Source organism: Phyllostomus discolor, chromosome 8, assembly GCF_004126475.2.
Source record: "Phyllostomus discolor isolate MPI-MPIP mPhyDis1 chromosome 8, mPhyDis1.pri.v3, whole genome shotgun sequence".
In the NCBI taxonomy this organism is placed as follows: Eukaryota; Metazoa; Chordata; class Mammalia; order Chiroptera; family Phyllostomidae; genus Phyllostomus; species Phyllostomus discolor.
In genome coordinates, this window is record NC_040910.2 from 69,860,361 (window position 1) to 69,867,121 (window position 6,761).

Sequence of the window (6,761 nt, forward strand, 5' to 3'; positions counted from 1 at the left end):
GATTAGTGCCCCTATAAGAGATGTGACAGACAAATCTCTCTTTCCACCATGTGAGGACACAGCAAGAAGGCAGCTAACTGTCTGAAAATGAGGAAGAGAGCCTTCACCAGGAACTACATTGGCCTGCACCTTGGTCTTAGGCTTCCCAGCCTCCAGAACTATGAGAAATAAATGTCTGTTGCTCAAGCCACCTAGTCTGTGGTATTGTGTTATAGCAGCCTGAACAAAGACAGTGGGCAAGTCATTTCATCTCTCTGAGCATCAATTTCCTTTTCTGAAAAATGAGGATAGTAATATTGTCCGTGTCCTTCCTTTCTTCCTTCCTCCCTCCATTCCTCCTTTTCCCTCCTTCCTTCCTTCCTTCCTTCCTTCCTTCCTTCCTTCCTTCCTTCCTTCCTTCCTTCTATCCAAGTCTCCCATGGATATCAGAAGTACTGAGTAAATAAGTATATTCAAAAGACCCTGAAGTGTCCAAAGCCCTAAACAAACATAATCTTTATAAAGTTGTATGGAACCAGCTAACCCAATGCCACTACCATCACCATGGTTACCACAGGGACACCACCCACCTGATAGGACAACAAGCTGTTCTGGAAAACTGGAGATCAAGTACAAGACAGCGACACCTAGCACTACAGAAAGACTGGACTTGGTGTTAGTAATACTTTACTAATTACTAATTCATAATAAGTCAATGAGCATGAATAATAAGTATCAATAAAAGGCATTCACTTCAGCTTGGGGTCAGGTAGACCCCTCAAGAGTGGTGTCTGTACTTACAGTCATGATCACAATCACAATGACAGCTTACACTTACTGCACCCTGACTGCACTGGCCGCTGGGCTCAGTCTGGGAACCGATATGTTGTCTCAGCAGGGGCTTACAGAGGTGATGGTGGTAGAAGGGATGCTAGAAGTAAAATTGTGAGAAGATTCTCTTCTTAGGGAAAATGGGGGTGAGGTGGGGGTGGGGGAGCCAGACTATAGGCCCCATAGCTGGGTGCAACATCTTTATCGCTCCCTACCACTATATACTCAACACCTAGCAAATAGTAGGCACTCAAAAAATGTTTGCTAAACGAACAGAGAGGGGCCCAGCCAATGCTTTTATATGTAAGGAATAGTGATTTCTTGGTGTCCAGGAGCATATCTGGGCTTGGGCTTAGTGGGTCTAATTTGGTTCTATATCCATGAATCTTTGTTTCAATTCTTCCCTCACATAAAGAAGACTCACAATGCAGGTCACCAGACCTGCACTGCTCCAGACTTGGATGTTCCTTGGCATCATCAAGATCTCATCATCTGTCACACACACACACACACACACACACACACACACAACGTCTCCTGGCTCCAGAGTGGGAGCCAGGCTTTGTCAGTGGGAGCCAAGGACCCTCCCTGCGCTGAGTGCCCTCACCCTGCATCCAAAGGCCTCAGGAGACAACTGCCTCCTGCACGGGCCCCCTCAGCAAAGATCTGATTTTCTCATCATCTGGATAGTCTCAGCAACTTACAGCAAAGGGATGAACCAGGCTGACCTTTCTGGAGGTTTGTTTAAAGCAGAACAATGTTTGTCTTGTCCAAACACTATGAATTACTCCAGAGAATCCTGCCTAGTTTTACAATCCACAGCTACAAATGGCTTACATAAATAGGGACTCGTCCCTTCCCCTGCCCCCTCTCTGTTCTTAACAGCTTTCCTCCCCACCACCCTTCCAGACCTTTCCTCTGTCCCCCTTCTCTCCTCTGAGCCCCAGGGTAGCGAAGGGGCAGGTGTTGGGCATTCTGGGCCACAGCCTGCACCTGAGTTATTACTGGCACAGATCCCCTGTGGCGGCGGGCTGTTCACTCCCTGGTGTGGGCAGGGTTTGCCTTGCTAAGGGGCCCTCCGGGCACATTTTTTACTATCTGTGTGGGGCCTGTGGTGCACAGTGTTAGGTCCAGCTGTCCATGTGTTGGTAAGTGGAGGCCCCTACCTTTGGGGCTCAGTGTCCAGTGCCCACTTAGACCATTTCTCATATGCTCAGCTCACCTACAGCTGCTCCCTCACAGTTAGCACATTCAGGGGATCCAGAGGTATCTCCTTCCTAGAAGTAGACTCCACCCACTATAGGCCTCCAATAGGGATAGGAGATAGTCAGGACTATTCAAGTCCAGAAAGGAGGCTGGGCCTGTAGTCCTGGGAGGGAAGAGACTGCAGCTGGAAAACTCAGTCTGGGCCACATTTCCCTAAATATAGTGCCTATACCACCTACATCAAATGCTTTAGGAAGCTTGTTTAAAATGCAGATTTCTGAGCTCCTCCCCAGGCCTAGGGGCTGTTGCCCAGAGTCTGAGATTCACACTGCTGTGAAATCCACTCTAGTTCAAGTTCTCTGACAAGATGGATGCCACTGGCAGGCCACTTAGGGTGTCAGTATCACCTTAGTTTCCAGGAGAGCTGGACACCAAATCCCAGGTACAGCAAAGGTGGGTGGAAGCCTGAGGAAAAAAATGGGGAGTCACTAAAGCCCCAAGGAGAGGTGTTGGTGAGGACTTGGAGAGATGCCAGGAGGGTGTGTGGCTGGACTGGCGGTTGGGGGTATGGATGATGTGTGGGACCCTTCCACTCAGGGTCCCTGCACTTAGAGCCAGATGTGATCTCATTTCATTCTCCCTTTACAGACAAGGAAAGTGACACTCAAGGGAGGTGTGACTTCCACTCAGAAGTTGCTGCCTGGCATGGGATTCGATCCCCTGTACACTCTGGGACACCCTTCTGGCCATTCCAAGGAATGTCCCTTCTGGCCAGCTGTTTCCCTTGTCAGTCTAGCCTCTCAACCAAGCTGAGCTTCTAGCTTAGAACCACAGCTCTCTCTCTTCCCCAGAAAGGAGGGTCCCACGGGACCCCGCGAGATGGGCGCACGGGGAGCCCCTACTGCCGAAAAATCAAGAGCCTGGAGCTTCCCTTTGGACAGAGCCAAGCTGGCGCTGCTCACCTGGAGGCTCCGGGGTAGGGCTGCAGCGGCACCGCACAAGGCGGCTTCACCCCAAGGCAGGGGCGCCGCCAGGGGAAGGCCCGGGCTTTCAGAGCCCGCAGACCAGCCTGTAGACCGTTTGTGTCCAACACGAGGGGAGACCCCGGGTCAAAAGAAGGTCAAAGGATGAAGCCGCTGTCACCCTTGGGTCCAGGCAGGAGGGGAGAATTGCAGGCATGTGGTCACCGGCCCTGCCCTGCCGGAGAGAGCGCTGATATCGCAGGGCACCCGAATTAAACATCTGGTGAGGGTCAGAACTGCACCAGCGGGCCCTGCTTCAGTGATCCACGCTTGTGCGTTGGATTCCACGCACAGTTTAGGAGATTCGCTAACTTGCCGCGTGGCCGCTGGCACACCACCGACCGCACTGGGCCGCGCTGGTCCTTCCCTTTTGCGAACCGCGGGGTTTTGGACGGATGCTTCCCAAGCCCCAGCTCCCAAGTCCTCGCCTTGAATGGCTGTGCCTCCTTCTAGTTCAGATCTGATTTTCTAATCAAGCTCTTTGTCCCCTGCGGCCTTAACCCTGCGTTCCCGTTTCCCCTTGGCCCCTGCCCGGGTCTCGTTCTCGCCCGACTTTCCCGTCGAAGGCACTCGAGTGAGTGATTCCCGGGAGCCGGGGCCGAGGCCGGCGAGTCCGCGGCGCGGCCGGGGCTGTATGGAAATGGCCAGAGAAGCCGGCGGGCGCGGCGGCGATTTATTCTGGGAGTGACAGCCCCTTTGAGCGCTCAGCGAATGGCATTTTCTGTCTGTGAAAGCCTTTCTTCCCACCTCTGTTCAGATTAGCCCGGGGGATGAATGCGCCCATTATCCAGCCCGGTGACCATTCTGAAACGCCAAATTAATTACTAAGCACTGAATCAGGCGCCGGGGCCGGGGCACTGGGAGGTGTGAAAATAGAAAGCGGCTGGAGATGGGGAAGGCGAGGGGCGCAGCGTGGAGAGGCCGGGCGGGGTGGCCCGGGACGCGGGCGCGTTAGGGCCAGGGCAGGCTTGGCCGGCCGCCGAGCGCGACCAGCCGGCGTGACCGGGCGCGACCGCGGAGCGAGAGGGCTGCAAAGGTACCCGCGCGGGCAGGAAGGCGCGGAGCCGGGTGGTGGCTCCAGCAGGCTGGGGCTCTCTGGGACGGCGGCCAGAGCGCGCCAAGTGCTCAGTGAGCGGGGTCGGGGCTCGGGCGTATGCCGCGCGCGGGTGTCTTTCCCCGAAGCCCTGCCTGGGAGGCCACCCCCAGACGGCCCCAGCTCTCGCCCACCCGCGCCATCCCCGCGCCGGCACCGAGCCGCTCCAGCTGCCCTCCAAGGCCTTCAAAAAACTTGGGCGCCGCCCTCCAACCGCAGCCCGAGCCAGGGCTTGGAGAGCACGAGTCCGCTCCGGGCCGCCCCCACCAGGCCCCGACTCCGGCCGGCGGACCGCACTTACCTCCAGAGGCGCCCGGTGGGAGAAGGAGGCGAGCTCTCCGCGGCTCCTGGCGGAGTGCGCTGGGCTCCGAGGAGCGCGCGCCTTTAAGACTCTTCCCCGAGACTCCGCCAGGTGGTGTCAGGCCGGCCCGGCTCTTGCGGCTCCTCACCCCCGCGGCCACCCTGCTTCCCAGGCCGCCCTGGGCGGAACCCCAACTCCTCGCTCCCTCTTTGCATCCTGCCGCGCCCGCTCCAGCGGAGTGGAGCCAGAAGCACAGGAGGGCAGGGCTGGTATCATATGGGGTACACGGATGCCCAAGAGAAAGCCACCCATCCCACCCACTCTAGCTTTGGGTCGGCCTCAGGGGTGGAGGGATCTATTTCGGAAGGGGAGGGTGCTGATGCTGGGAAGTCTTGTCCAAAGACGCGCGATTGTGTCCCCCACTGTCATCCTGTCAGGAAGCACCTCAGGACCGTGTCAAACTAGTCCTCTCGCCCTTGATCCAAGATAGCTAGCTGGTGGCACGCCTCCTCCAATCACCACGGAAATGACTGAAGCGATGGAGAACTGCCGCCACCGAAAACTAGGGAAACGTGCGCTTCACACTCCTGAAACAGAAAAGTTTAAGAGGACCCAAGGGAAGGGTGAAGAAACTCCACATTCATCAGGCCAGAAGCAGCGGTCGGCCAGCGAAGAGCCTAGGGCAAGCCTGTCCCGGTGCGCCTCCTCCAGGCTGGGGCGGAGTCCGCACGCCGCGGGCCCCGGGACCCTCCGCACAGGTCGCCTGCAGCAGGCGGTTGCCGGCATAAACCACGACTGCAGCTTATTAATATTTTATATCATCTGCATTCTTTCAAAAATTATTTTAAATATTTGTATTGAGATTTTGAATTGCGTTTTTCTGTCTTCATTGTTTACCATCTTTTATATAAACGTCTCTTTCTTCAGTTATTTTAATTTCTCACAGAACTGAAATGTTGCTTTGAGTAATCCTTAGGGGAAGGGCATGTGGATGGTGGACTTTTTGAGTCTTTGCAAGAATGTCTCTGTTAACTTATACACAGGCACTAGTTAGACTCAGGATGCCATCGGGTGTAGGATCCAAAACCCTCTGTTTACACTCACTGCTCTGTGAGGCAGGCATCTTCTGGGCCTTAACCAGGGCAGCGGAGAAGTGCCTGCTTTGCTCTGTGCCTAAGTCGTGTAGACGGTCCACGAACAGAACTATTTGTGACTATCAGTTATTTGATATTGATTCCTTGTCTTCTGGTTTTAATAGTTATACAAACTTCTAGATTTAGAGAAAATATAATTCATCTTTTTTTAGATATCTGTCTTTAGTTTTCTTTACCTTTTAAGAGATAAAACTGAGTAGATTCTGTTACTGCCCCCTTTGCCAGTTGTGGGCTCGGGTTAGCCCCTTCCCTCTTCGCCTTCACCGCTTCCCCTGCAGAGGGAGGCACTGAGCTACGACGTGGTTGCTGGGGTCCCATCCAGCTCCAACAGCCTGGGAGCCGATAGTCTATGACGAGAAAGCAACAGCCCCGCCTCGAGGATGCCACTTCCCACCAGCCAGGGGGGCTGCAATAAAAAGACAGTTGATAGCTGGCGTGAGTAAAGATGTGGCGATGCTAGAATCCTCGTGCATTCCTCGTGGGGATGGTGCAGCCACTGGAGAACAGTCTGCCAGTTCCTCAAACGGTGAAACGTACAGCTACCACATGACCCAGCACTTCCACTCCTGGGTATATACACACACACTCCAGAGAAATGACAACGCAAGTCCATGCAAACACTTGTGCACAAATGTTGGTAGTAGCATTCTTCATAATAGCCAAAAAGGGAGAACAACCCAAGTGGCCATCAACTGATGAATGAATGAATAAAACACGGCAATATAATGTAGTATAATTCAGCCATAAAAAGTAATGAACTACTAATAAATGCTACAACATGGATGAGGCTTGAAAACAATACACTAAGTGAAAGAAGGTGCTCACCAAAGGCCACATCGTGTGTGGTTCCATTTATTATGAAATGTCCAGAATAAGCAAATCCAAAGAGATGAAAGTAGATTAGTGGTTGTCTGGGGCTGAGGTTGGGGGTTGGGGATAATGAGAAGTGAATGCTTATGAGACTGGGTTTTCTTTAGGACGTGATAAAAATTGGTTGTGATGATGGCCGTACAACTCTGTGAATATATGAAAAACCATTGTATTGTATATTTTAGAGGGATGAACTGTATGGTATGTGAGTGCTATCCCACTGCAGATATCATGGAAAAAAACCACATACAAGCACACAGTACAAGTCGGGCACTGGGGTAAGTACCTGCACTGCGGAAGTGAAC

At 53.4% G+C, this 6,761-nt stretch overlaps 1 protein-coding gene across 1 annotated transcript in view; it reads right to left on the minus strand.

Moving 5' to 3' along the window:
- Positions 1–4,686, minus strand: part of NTN1 (netrin 1) — a 194,685-nt gene extending 189,999 nt beyond the window's left edge. The window contains exon 1 of the mRNA XM_036033001.1: positions 4,433–4,686. The gene's annotated coding sequence lies outside the window, so the exon portion shown is untranslated. The remainder of the gene's footprint in view (positions 1–4,432) is intronic.
- Between the last annotated feature and the right edge of the window lie 2,075 nt (positions 4,687–6,761).